The following is a 14461-nucleotide window of genomic DNA, read 5'->3' on the forward strand; positions in this document are numbered from 1 at the left end:
TTGGTGAGAACAATACAATCATGAAACGGGCAGTTTTCACAGCCAAACACATATATAAAACACACATCAGTGTTTACATGTGAGATCTTACAGAGATGACAAGGGCCATAAATCAATCTGATTAGCCTTCTCTAAAAACACACATGACATGGCCTTAGAAAATATTTCATAAAATTCACAGTTTTACAGATTCGATTATGAAATTTTTTATGAAGTCTTGGAAGACTTGTGGCCTTAGCTACACTGTGTTTTCAAACTCATTTCCTACATCAACATTTTTTTAAATACATTTAAAACATATGTTTTTAATATTTTTATTTTTGTTTTTATGTTTGAGCTTATATATCTCTATTATCATAACAGTCTGAGTGATTCTGATTCCTGAACAGTAAACTTTAAAGTGTCAGCTTTGTGAGCAAAGGTTGATTATGTATCTAGTCAGAAAGAATCATGAGCAGAAACCTTTTTATTTTGGGTATGTAATTTCGGTCTCCATGCCAAAAAAGGGGGGTTACTAGTAAGGGGTTAAGGTCAAGGCATTTTAGGACATTCATTTGTAGACAAGCACACATCAAGCACAGACTTGTTTCTATTGGTAATGTCTGTATGTTCTGCAGAAGGGTCTTCCTTTGGGCTGTGAAAGCTCTAGGTGTGTGGTTCTTTGTGCTGGGGCCACACTCCTGTTCCTGCTGAACTGAGCCAGTGAATCAATACAACTGATATCAGCTCAGAAGGCACCGGAGCTCAGGTCCTGATCAGACACACAACTCTACACAGATCATCATTTGACTGTGTCATTTATTACATTATTACACTTTGAATCTTGTTCATTTACATCTTTAAAGCCGATGTGTGATGTTAAAGAGCTCCTGTCCTATTGTCTGAGTGAGTGAAATGACACGCTTTACCTTTAAGAATGATCATCTGCTTTGAATGAAACTTTTTCTCCCACAAAGATATCTTGAGCCACAGTCACATGGGAGCCGTGTTCTTTTTCAGCTTTGGCACATTTCTCTGTTTTTAAGGAAGATTTATCATTACCCATGTGTGTTTAATTATGACAGTGAACATTTATCATCTTCAATTTAATATGTTTGTTAGTCGTTATGCTTGGCTGATGCTAATAACTTCCTTGTTAACATTTTGAAAGATGGAAAATATCGAAAAGACCAGCATGAACATCTTTCCACACAAACAAAGTCATAGTCATACAGTCATACAGATTTAAAATAACCCAACAGGGAGTAAGTGATGACAGCATTTTCATATTTCGTTAAAATTATAACTGGAACACTTCCCTTGTTAAAAAAAAAAAAAGAAGTATGCATGATCACTTGTAGATTACTTCAAATTGTGAAGTAAACATTTTAAAAATTTTGCAGAAAATATCATAGCTATGAACAAACAGGACTATTAAGAGAGTACACTTTTATGACCATGTTTACGTACACTTTAAAAATACATTTTAATAACTGCAATAATGTAAATTTAAAAAAAAAAGTATATTTATTTTGATGTGTTGCCTAACATGCTAAAGCACATGTAAAATACTTGATTATATATTTAACTGTCTTATTTGATTTTACATTTAAGGTTAATATTTTTTAATGTGCTAAATTGCAACTTCATCATTACAAATGTGTAATTATGAATATATTTAAAAACAACTTTCTGTAGAAATTATATTAAAGCATATATGCTTGTCAAATTCAGAAGCACACTTTAACTCGATTTCAAAGTAATTGTGAAATTACATAAGTCCTAAAGCACTTTAAAGTTCAGCTAATTGCTTTTAATATACATTTTAAATATAATAAATGTTGATTTATTTGCAGTTAACCTGTGATTAAGTGTCCGAAATCACTACATTCAGTTCACACTTCAGTATAGTCTTTTAAAGTGTGCTTCTTTTTCACGAGGGGTATATACATTTATAGACAACAAATACACGGCATGGTCATTCCAACAGAAAATAACTGCAATTTCTTAGTTTCTTTTCAGGTGAAGAACTTAGCCACTGTGAACAAAAAAACAAAGTGTGCATGTTCACCAATCAGCTAAGCTCTGCACCCGCCGAGAGCGACGGCACAGTTGCAGTTGTTTTGCTGTTGAAGTACAAAAACCCCAATGAAGTTCCCCTGTCTCATTCTGCCAGGTGCCTTTTTCCTCAAATTTCCTCCATTTGATTTCCTCCATTTTTTGTCCATTTCCTGGTGAACTGCTGGGAAGGCCATGGCAGTGTGGTAATCCCTGGCAATGTGATTTTTCCCTACAGTCACAAATCAGCATGCCAGGAACCCACACAGTCACAACAAGCCGGTAACCCCCGCCGTCCCACCCCAGCTCCTGCTTCTCCCATGCTTGGCTTAACTCTAGGTATTTCCCTAATTATCCACTACACCCAGATAAGAAACTTGATGCAATTTTCTCTCTAAAACGGCAAGAAAGATAAGGGTTTTGAAATGAACAGTTAACATCGCTTATTGCATCCAAGAAGATTCCTTTGCGGTCTTTGTGAGGCAGATGTGGAGAAGAGGTGAGAAAGAGATGCAAATCTGACTAAGTCTCGGTACATTGAGGAAAAGATGGTTAGGTAACATATCTCTTGCTAAAAAACATATTTGCATGGTACTCTGAGATACTTTAGAGAACACTAAAGTATTACCATGTCAGGAAAAACATGGCTATGTTGTAATAAGTGGTGTAGCAGTGCATGCATTTTGAATCACAGTCATGTGTGGGCTGATCAGGTTTCACAGTTTAGCATGCAACCCTTCTTCATTTATGCATTTACTTGCCACCCAAGTAGTGCAAATGTGATTAAATCATTTAAAAAAATCATTAGTCTTGTGAAATCATGTGAAAAGGCCTTTGGAGGATGTTTTATGGAAATACATTTCGTATGATGTCCTCCATTTGGCTTTTCTCTCTATCAGATGTTTCTCATATCTCTAAATTAAGTGATTTGCTTTACAATATATGGGGAGGGAAGTGTAAAGGGTTGATGCCACATTAAACAAGGACGGGTCGAACTGACTGCATCAAATTATTGCAAAATAAAGTGCAGTCTGGCGTGATGTGGAAGCCTCACAGACTCTCCAGTGATTCTCCAGGCTTAATGTTCCTCACTCTGAAATATCCATGACAGTAGGACAGTCGTGGAGTCCGGCGAGGTGTTTAGGCTACAAAATAAAATAAAAATACATATATATAAATCCGAACTCAATGTCAAATTCAAATTTGAAAGCATAATAGATGTAATAATCAGTGTTGGGAGTAATGCATTACAAGAAAGGGTCTTTACAGTTGCCAAAAATTTAACATTTATATTTTTTGTTATTAAAAATAAATAAGCAAGTCCAGCTCAGGTGACAAAAAGTAAAGCAATATAATGCATTACAAACCTGATTCCAAAAAAGTTGGGACACTGTACAAATTGTGAGTAAAAAAGGAATGAAGTAATTTTTCCATTTTCCAACATGACAATACCAGACCACATACTGCATCAATTACAACATCATGACTGAAGAAGAAGGATCTGGGTACTGAAATGACCAGCCTGCAGTCCAGATCTTTCACCCATAGATAACATTTGCGCATCATAAAGAGGAAGATGTGACAAAGAAGACCGAAGACAGTTGAGCAACTAGACGCCTGTATTAGACAAGAATGGGACAACATTCCTATTCCTAAACTTGAGCAACATGTCTCCTCAGTCTCCAGACGTTTGCAGACTGTTATAAAAAGAAGAGAGGATGCCACACAGTGGTAAACATGGCCTTGTCCCAACTTTTTTGAGATGTGTTGATGCCATGAAATTTTAAATCAACTTGTTTTTGATAAATGATACATTTTCTCAGTTTAAACATTTGATATGTCATCTATGTTGGATTCTGAATAAAATATTGAAATTTGAAACTTCACATCACATCAATGCATTCTGTTTTTACTCACAATTTGTAGAATGTCCCAACTTTTTTGGAATCGGGTTTGTATTTTCCATAAGACGTTACTACAGTAGCAATTAGTGTCTTTTTTAAAGAGTAACACAATATTGTAATGCATTACTTTTAAAATTACCTTTCATTAATACTGGTAATAATAACAGTAATAGTAAATACTTAGCAGTGTCCATGCATTTCCCCCTTTTTATAAAAATTGAACATTGTATAATATAAAATAAAATGGAAAAGAAAAGTAATCTCATTCCATTGACTAATTTTTAATGAAAATTGTAAGGCTATATTAAAACTATGCTTAGTAAAAGTTTAATATGGCCTAAATCTACAACCTTGTTACTTTCAAATTGGTGCTCAAGAAACATGAAATATTGCTCTGCAGTTGCTAATGTGTTGAATTAAGTCCAAAGAGAAAAATTCCAATATTCCAGTCCATAATGCACAGGCTCCACGATCTCATGCTAATTTATAACTACTTCATGTTTTGGCCAATTGGTGGATATTCATATGAATTTGTACGATTCATGTGCCACGCTGATGGTTAGGCGTTGACCTTCATGTGTCATTTTTCACAATTTTTTACATCTTACTATATTGTACAATGTACAAATAAAATAAGAAATATATATTTTTCTCATCAATCAAAAATCATTAAATCACTTAGAAAAGTAATAGCAACCAATAAGAACTACAATTACAGAAAATACCTAATTTCCAGCTGTGCTGTTACAACTTTTGTCATATTTTATATTTTTTATATATTATCCAACACAATATCAAGACTATCTGCAAACATTTTTGTGTGCTGGAAAACTGCTGGCTCATTCATATGAATTTGTATGATCTCATTCAGATATTTCATACAATCTGCTTATGCCCTGCTGATGCTTATTTATTTATTCTAAAAAAAAACACACATCTTCAAACTAACCACATTTTAAAATAGCTCTGTTCCTGTGAGATCGGGTTGATATTACCTGGGAAAAATTTATATTTATACAATCACACACCTCATGGTCATTTTTATGTATTTTTATAGTATTTATTAAATTAAAGATTATACAATATTTTGGTTTTGACCTCCTGAGGCAGACTGTCGACATTTTCTGAAAGTTAAGCACTTCTTTCACTAATCCAGTTCCTTCTTCTGGTTCCAGCTGAGCTCTTGACAGATATTGGAGCAGTGTGCTTGATCTGTGTGGCTTTGAGTGCAGGCCAGATTGTGTTTTTGAGGGTTTGACCTGTGGGCTTTGTTTGATAAGAATCTGTGATACTGTAATAATGTCATTATTGTGTCTGGAGCAGACCCTGATTACAGAGGCTAATCAAACGCTGCTTCCGTTCCGCTGTGTGCAGAGTAATGTGGGTGTGAGTGAAGAAATGGCCTTCTGTCCTCAGCAGAACTGGAGGGATATTACATTACGTGATACATTGTGCATGAGGCTGTATCCTGCTCTCTAGGATCATTACTTATATTATTACTGATTATAGTTTTTATACTTTACTTGATACACATTTAGACTATATTTAGAGTTGACTTTAGGCAGATTTATAGACATAAGATTTTAAACTAGATAGCACTTCATGGCAATTCATAACTATTTAACGTTTTGGCCTATTGGTGGCTAATTCATATGAATTTTTGAATGTTTTCATGTTTGTATTAGCTAATGCATTCGAGATTCTGATGTTTAGCGGAGGACCTTTATTTTCCCTAAAAATAATTATATTTTTGTGCACAATGTACAAATTCATTCAAAATCACCATCTCTAGTTCTGTTTTCCCTTGAGATCATACAGCAATAAATACTTAAATATTTCAAAATATACAAAAATTGGCAAAAAAAAATTTTTTAATAAACAATAATAATACAATTGCCGTAGTATGTATCAAAATATATTTGCTTAAATTAATTTTCTACCAAAATATTAGTTTGGGCATTTTTTTAGTATATTTTATTTTATTTTATTTATATATATATATATATATATATATATATATATATATATATATAAATATAATTAAAAAAAAATATGGATATTTCTATATATTTACATTTAAAAATGCATTAACGTAAGTCACATTTAAAGAAAAACTGTACATTCATCCTCCAAGCAAAAACTCATAAATTGCTTTGAAAAGTAATATGAAGCAACATTAATAACTATACTTACAGTTGCAAATCTGAGCTCAATGTCCCCATCTCCAGCTGTGTCGTAACCTTTTATCAACACTGGATCCTCTTTACCTCATTTTTTTAGCTGTGGAATAATGCAAGAGAATTGCTTTAATGTGAAATGATTTGTGAGCAATTGCATAACAGACGATTTTTACTATTGTCAGTCACCATGAATTTATGAAACTATAAAGTCATGTGAAAGCTGCCTTCCAAATTTACTTTCTTTTTTTTTTTTGCACAAACCACAAATCTGAACAGAGAGGTTTAGGGTCCTAAAGAAAAATCTTATTGTTCAAATGTTGCTCAAGAGACAAACAGGAGTTCTCAGTTCAGCATCAATTGTATCTAAAACAGCCACAAATGAAACAGTTGCTGACATATTACAAAATTATAGACATATAAAAAGATTTATATATTTGACATAACAATAAAAAACTTCTGACATCTTGCAGACTTTGCTTTTTTGTCAAATTTGTGCATGGTTTGAGTCATTGTTGAGATCATGTGTGATCCCAGGGTCTTTTTGACAAAATGTAATCTAATTTAAATCCCATTTCTGATTTTTGTGATGTGTTGAACAAAATTACAAATTCCAGTAATTTAACTATGTAAATTTGATGCATTGTTCCTCACAAAACTACGCTGGAAATTTCACTGAGAAATTGCTTGTAAATTTCACAAATAATTACAAAGAAAATGCACTTAACACATTCAATTAATACATGAAATGTTGTATTAGAAAGACTGAAGTAGTATTTTCTTGTAAATTATTAAAAAAGTTGTTATATTCACAACACTGAATATTTCATATTTCATGTCTTCAGAAGAATAGTCAGCTGTTTTTCTGATACTATTTTTTGGACACTGTGAAACTTCATAGGTCAAAGAGCCACATGCACATTTTTCAAAAATTCAAATTTTTTGTGTTATACATTAAAACAACAACAAAACAATAACTGAATGCGATTTTTGGGTGAACTATCTTTCTATTTCTGACCTACCCTTTGTAACTCTTTTGATTTTGAACAGAAATCACTTGTCACAGCAAGTCTCCATCCAGTATTTGATGAGTCGTTGTTCACACATGCTTTTGGATATAAGAGACAGAAACTGGGCCTCAAAACATCTCACCCTTGACCTCCATACGTGATCCTTTGTTTCACTGCTGTTTTCAGCCTTTGAGCGTCTCTCACTAGCCTAACCGAAGGTTTTTCTGATGGTCTGTCCTGGGAATTAATGACTGCTAATGAAGAAGGGGGGCCAAGCCCAAAACAAAGTGGTAGGAAATGATCTGAGAAATTACAGTTCCTGTCTCTCAGTGCCTCCATTACCAGCGTGAACATGCACCCTCTGTACAGGGAAACAGCACTGGTCCTCCCCCATCAAGCCCGCTCATCCTGAACACATAAGAGCCCAGACCCCGGTCTAACCTTATCATGTGAGTGAGCTGAGATTAGAGGAATTGGCCCCTTGTTCAAAGCAGAAAAACAACATTGCCTCACTGGCCACGAGTCAAGGGTGCTAGTTTAAATTAGAGCGCAGCCTTTCACACTTGACATTTAGTGTGGCACAGTCAATCTTCACCTTACTTCCACCTCGCCCCCTCCTGAACGTCCACACCCCCCTGAGTCTTATTAACACACACAGACTCTGTTCAGTTTGAACTGGATTACTCATTAGACTGCTTAAATCAGTAATGGCTTCAGTAATGGTTTGATGTCCTCTGAGAGGTTGGTAAAGAAGTCTTTACAGTCACTGCTGTAAGTCTAACTGTTGGTGGGATGCCACCCATGCGAGGCTGACTCCTTTCTTAGAGCTGAGATGCTTTTTAAACATTTGATTTTTAGTTGTTGGTGTTGTATTTTTGCTGTCTCTTGAAAAAAAGTGCACTTAATTTTATTGAATGTGTACTTAAAACCTTAAAAGTATTTTTTTATTATTATTAAAATAATATATCAATGAAATAAAAGGCTGTTTAAGTGTATTTAAAGAGAGTACACTGTGACTTAAAAGTGCACTTTGTAATCATTTCGAATTAAACGTTTTAAGTATATTATAAATCATTAAATGTTTATGTTTGAAAGTACACTTATTTAGATGTGTTGATTAACATATACTAAAGCACATGTAAAGTACTTGAAATGTAATATTGAATAGAATACTACAGTTAAAATTTTGATCAAGTTATATATTTTAAAGTAAAAAACTGCAACTTCATCATTTAATGTGTAATTACAGAAATTTAAATACATGACATGCAAGTTTAAATGGAGATGACATTAAAGTCTATTTTAGATTGCCATAAATACTTGTCAGTATATTTGACAGTAACTATATTTCAAAGACAATAAAAGTAAATATGATATACTGTATAAAGATGTACTTAAGTCATATAGATGGAAACTTCAGCTAACTGCATTTAATATCAATTTAAACTATAATACAGTTTTCATTTCATTACAATTAACATGCAATTTTTGTTTCTGTAAAAAGTCAATAAATGAAACCAAAGTTTCCTTAAAGAAACATGGTCACCATTTGTCACTATGGACATCTATATAAACTTTTTTGAGGAAAATTATTTAGTCTACTGTACATCACACTAAAATGACAGATACTTATAATAAGATTTAGAAATACATTAAAATACCAGACAACATTGTAAGGATATAAATGAACAACATACCATAAAATCCCGAAGAGAATTTCCCAAAACATTTCTCATCAATTGTGTCTTAAATGTTTCTCTTAAAATTTCTTTTGACATAAAAATAGACACAAATGAGATAACTTTGAACATACAGTAAGCATACAGCATGCAATTCATTAGTCAAATAATTTGATTCCAGAGGGACTTTACTATCTTGGGCATATTTTGAGATATTGTGAAGATTTCACTGGAATCCTTGATGACATTATACTGGCTTTTTCCCCTCAGGAGAGAAATATGAGACGCATGAAACTTAAGAAAACTTCTCACTTTGCTCTCAATATCATTTCTAAAAAGCAACTAACTAACTAACAAACAGTTTGTCGTTTTACTTTCCTCTGAGATATAACTGAGTAATAGATTCTTTACCTCTGCGTACATCATAAAAATAGAAATCCTTACCTTTTTTTAGCCTCTTTTAGCTTCTACGGGATCAAAGCAGAATGGACTGCCTAACAGAGACAAACCAGAAAAGCGGATGGTAGAACCTGAAGGAAACTCCCCACTGTTTACCCCTGACGAGCTCAACCAGTCTTCAACATCATCCCTTCATACCGCTCATTATAGCCTCAGCCCACTCCGCTCTCACAGAGACGCTCCAGCATCCAGCAGTGTGTGTGTGTGTGTGTGTGAGTGAGTGCTGGAGGAAACTGGCAGTAATCCTGTAAAAAGTTCCTCAACTCTGAGCCTTGCTGTAATCGAGTGCGGTCGTTAGATGAGGGGCTCATAAAGGAGAACTTGAGCTTTATTCATCGCTGTTTTTCCTGCCAGTCCCACCCTTTTGTCTGTTGGATGCCAAGCATTGCTGCTCTCTGCTACTCTGTGTTTCTCACTCCGAAGGTTAAAGGTAGAAATTTTAACTCATCCTTTACCATTTCCATTAGATTAGAAATAGGATTAGAAATCCAGTAGACTTACATTGTAAAAGAGACCCAAGCCAACTTGAGACCAACGTATCGTAGAGACTTGGACCAGTAAGCAACCATCAATTATTGCCTTACAAACCACTCAGAACGGCATAGCAACACTCTGGGAATGAACCAAAACACCTGAAAACCTTCAGAAAGCTTAAAATGTAGTTGGTGTTTTTGTAGTACACTTGTAGTACAGAGTGTGACGAAAAACTAGCAGGAGCCTGAAGCCTGAAGCCTAATCATGTGTGTAATGTGTAACCTGAGCACTTTTGCCTTCACAAACTCGTCTTATCCGTGCTTTTATGTAGTCATTGTGTTGATCTTAATCCTGTGCACAAAGAGTAATAAGAGCTCTGGACACAGAGTAACATCATATCCTGTTGTGTTCAGAGAATACTCTGACAGAGGATTCGTTACACGCTCTGCCTCTGACCCCATACCCAGGTGTCTATAATATTCTTGTTTATGAATATGGCTAGATACTGGGAATTTTTAATTTCCCATTTTATCAGCTTAAAAATCGTCTCAGGTTACGAATGTAACCATGGTTCCCTGAGTAGGGAACGAAACACTGCATCCACAAAGGATCACTATGGGGAACACCTCGTCGTGACCCGTTTCTGAAGCATAAATTGAAAAAACACCAACGAGTTGGCCGGTGACAGCCTTTAACGCCATTACCGGCGCGACTATAAACAGGCAACGGGATATCACGTCATTCACTTCTTCGTCTGAAGCTTGCATCCAGAGCATGGCAGGGAGCTAGAGGATGCAGTGTCTAGTTCCCTACTCAGGGACCCAAGGTTACATTCATAACCTGAGACATTCCCTTTCAAGGGAACTTCGAATTGCGTCCTCTAGGGGTTGCTATGGTTGAACAGTATACCGACCCCACCATGCTGAGGGGAGTGCATGCCAGAATCATGGCTAACACTAAGTACCAACTCTACCATTTCCATGGGAGCTGCCCCTGGGATGTTTAGACGACTGTCTGTGACAGTACCCCTTACGGCCAAAGGCCTAAGCTACATACCCAACTTAATCGTTAGGGCTTCGGCTCGGGGTAGCGCTGAAGGCTTGGAATCAGGAAAGATTCCTTTAAAGGGATACGGCTAAGAACCTAGCATTTTATACCAAGTCTTGCCTATCACACAGGGGCTACCGCTTGCTTTCGCATAAGCTTGCTGAAGGAGCTGTCTCAACAGATCCCTAGTAGCAACCCCCTGTTTAGATAGGTATCTGAGGATACATAGGTGGAGTTGTGCGCAAGATGAACAGGGCTTTTACCAACTCAAGAAAGGGCACAAAAGCAACCTCGCAAAGCCCTCACCATATAGGATTTTAGAAAGAATGCAGAATTCTAGCATTCAAACTTACCACAGTGTGGATTTCAGAAAGTGCGCAAAGACTTCACATACACACTTACAATAGCATGGATTTGCAAATACTGTTCTAAGGAGGGGCTCTCGTGGCACTCTGATAGAACAGCTCATAGATGGAATGGTGCATCTCAAAACAGTATGTTTGAGAGTCATCAACTCGATCTGTGGAAATAATGCTGGAGTGCTCTGGGAAAAACAGAGAAGTCAGTCTCATATGAGCGGAGAGCTTCGAATTCAGAGTAGCGCACTCATAGGCGACCCTTCTTGGAAAAGGGGAGTGCTGCTAAACTACCATGAGAATCACCCAAATAGCGCCTCGTGTTGAGGGAAGCGATGCATGAAGTGTATAAACAAATACACACCGGCTGAATGGAGCCCAGGGAACCTTGGTCTAATCATCTCAAGAAAGGGAACGAGGCAGAGCGCGTAACCCTTACCGTACAGGATTTCAGAAAGTGCAGAAAGTGCAATGCAGTGCAGAAAGTGAGTCTTGCATGCACACTGTGTACCTACAGGTTCCAAAGGATTGCAGAGGCGCTGAACCACACGGGAGAGGCAAGCTCAAATTTTATAAACCTCTATTGAAAGGAGCATCACCCGAGGCAGCATATACAAGAAGACTTCTCAGCTGCCTAATACCGGAACATGAAGCCGGATAGCTGGTACTGAAGAGTGTTTAGTAAACACTGTAACTGACCACAGCAAAAGGAAACTCATAGAGTTTATTAGTAGACACATAACCACCAGCAATTTAATACACATAAGTATATACAGAAAGGGGTACAAGCTCAAGGGATGCCTCCTTTTAGTCCCGACCATCAGTAAGGTGGTTGCTATGAACATAGAACCAGTCAAAAACAATATAGGTCCAGCATAGGAGACTATTATGTGAGAGGTTTCCACCTAACCTTGATCAGGTGGAGAGCTGGTGCTTACAGGGGAATTAGGAAGGGGAGGATAAAAGCAGAAGTTAAAAATCCCCAAAGGGAATGAATAGATACCTATGTATCGCTCTGATTCGGACGAGAACCCTTCTGGATCACATCCCTTCTGTTTACCTCTTCGTGACCCATGATTCCTCTTTCTCCCACAGGTGAGGGAGAATGCGAGTCGTGACACTAGCCTTCTGTGCCCTATCTTTGATCCTCAGATCAGGACAGGCCAGGACCCCTGTGTTGTTTGTGCTCAGACCTGGACCTTCGTGGAATGAAGGATCTGAAAGCAGCGGAGCGCGCCTTCGTTTCCCCGAACTTCTCGATCACCATCTCAATGGAAATACAGAAAAGTTCAGAAGGCAAAACCTGAGCATCGAGAAGAAAGCCTTTTCTTTCTTCCCGATGTCTACCAGGTTCTTCCACAAACGTCTCTCCACTACCACCATGGCCGCCATAGTCCTGCCCATGGCGGAGTCGGCCTGCTTGGTAGCACAGAGAGAGATCCGTGGTGCGGCGCAGCTTGGCTACCTGATCAGGAGAAAGGCCCTCGCCTCTGTCCAGGTGTCTTAACAGATCAGTCTGATATGCTTGAAGCATTAGCATTGTGTATAATAAAGCCACAGCCTGACCTTCTGCTTCATATGCCATGCCATTTAAGTGAGATGTATTTCTAGAAGGGGCCTAGATTGCAAGGAGGGAGATTAAGAGAGGACGTCTCACCCGCAGAAAGAAAGCTCTTTCTACTGGTTGAAAGTTGCTATCCTCTCATAGCCGCTTTCGCACATAGCCTGGATGTCGGCACAACTCTAATGCAGAAAACCGATGGATGTGAGAAGAAAACAACATCTTTCAGTTCTTTTCGATCTCTGTAAGGAGATCAGGCAGAAATGGAAGGCTCACCTGAGTTGGAAGACTATGGTCAGAAAGATAACGCTCATCAAGGCGGCCTCACGTCGTCACCTTGTTAGCGCACTTTCATGGCAAGTCCAGCTTTGCTGTGGCATGATCCATAATGTCCAGCAGCTCTACATATGCAAGGCAGGAGGATTGAGAAGGCTCAGCCTCAGCTTCTTCACCATCCTCAAATATCTCCTGCTTTTCCTGGGTAAAAACCCAGCAGAGCACTAACCTCAGTATCAGAAAGTGTTAAAGACATAACAACATCTTCCCGAGGCTGTCTCTTGTCCGCTGCCATTATGGCGCAAAAGGGAAAGTCCCTCTCTAAACCATTCAGACAGATCCACCTGAAATTCTCACATGCTCAATCTCCTCTGTGCCTCAGCAACAGCGGGTCCTGAACTGCGGGAAGCAGATGGCTGCCTTTTTTTTCTCGAAAAGAGAGACGAAAAAGAGCGGAGCTTTTTCATTGAAAAAACGCTCATAATGTGCGCAGACTGCTTCCTCAAAGACATCTTCCCCCAAACACATGAAGCAAAGATTGTGTGTGTCATCAGGTGTCAAATATCACAGACATGGATGCACACATTGTCTAAACACTTGCTAGTAGTCACCATGATAGACAGAGAAAGATCGCTCTTACCAGTTCTTTCAGATGCACGCCTCAAACAGAACAGTTCAAAGTTCCCTTGAAAGGGAACAGACAGGTTAGAAAAGTAATAATGCACCTTTACTTAACAATCTGTAAAATGTGAAGTGTGATTCAAATATGAGTTTTTAGTATTATTTGAAATGCTCCTCTGATGACTTCCAACCATTTGCCTTTAAACTCAGTGAACATGATCTCATAATTATTAATACATAAATATAATTAAATTCATGTGAATTGATACAAGCCGAACTAACCCTGCCTTGCAATCAAAAGGCTTAATTATCTGAAATTTTATCTGAGAGTTATTGACCTTAACACAGTCACAGGTATCGTTTAAATGATTTTTATTTGTGTATGTTGGTGGGACCTCAAGTTTTTTGAATATTTATAATATTTAAAATGAACTGCTCTAATCCTAAAATATTATGACAAACTACATAAGATTTTCTTTTCAGTGTTTTTATTCTATCTCATTATCTTTTTTACGTTAAAGTCACTTCTATCACCCTGATGTGTATTTATGCCCTCCAAAAATAATTTTGATAACACAACAGCTGTATTCAAACATATATATATATATATATATATATATATATATATATATATATATATATATATATATATATATAGCATTTCGTTTGTAGTGTATTTTAAAATAAATGAATAGTGCCAATGAGAAAAAAACTGTGTCAAAAAACACTTTGCAAGCTCAGTTTAATGCATTGTTGCATTATGAAATGATCCACAGTGCAATTCATAGTTCAAGGTATTGTTAAAATGTGCTCTTGAGAATTCATTTGAGTAAATGTGTATGGTGTGTATTTTTGTGTGT

General features: G+C 36.9%; 2 long non-coding RNA genes across 2 annotated transcripts; one reads left to right on the top strand and one right to left on the bottom strand.

Annotated features, from left to right (window-relative positions):
* The first annotated feature begins 1626 nt into the window (after window positions 1–1626).
* Window positions 1627–3213, top strand: LOC113091775 (uncharacterized). The gene is made up of 2 exons (XR_003287434.1): window positions 1627–2155; window positions 2276–3213. It is a non-coding gene; the product is annotated as an uncharacterized LOC113091775 (long non-coding RNA).
* On the bottom strand, window positions 2153–9384 carry LOC113091774 (uncharacterized). Its single transcript, XR_003287433.1, has 3 exons — window positions 9252–9384; window positions 6135–6221; window positions 2153–3182 (listed from the first exon to the last, which is right to left on the bottom strand). It is a non-coding gene; the product is annotated as an uncharacterized LOC113091774 (long non-coding RNA).
* Window positions 9385–14461: the final 5077 nt, after the last annotated feature.

The sequence above is a fragment of the Carassius auratus genome, unplaced genomic scaffold (assembly GCF_003368295.1).
Source record: "Carassius auratus strain Wakin unplaced genomic scaffold, ASM336829v1 scaf_tig00214286, whole genome shotgun sequence".
NCBI classification, from domain to species: Eukaryota; Metazoa; Chordata; class Actinopteri; order Cypriniformes; family Cyprinidae; genus Carassius; species Carassius auratus.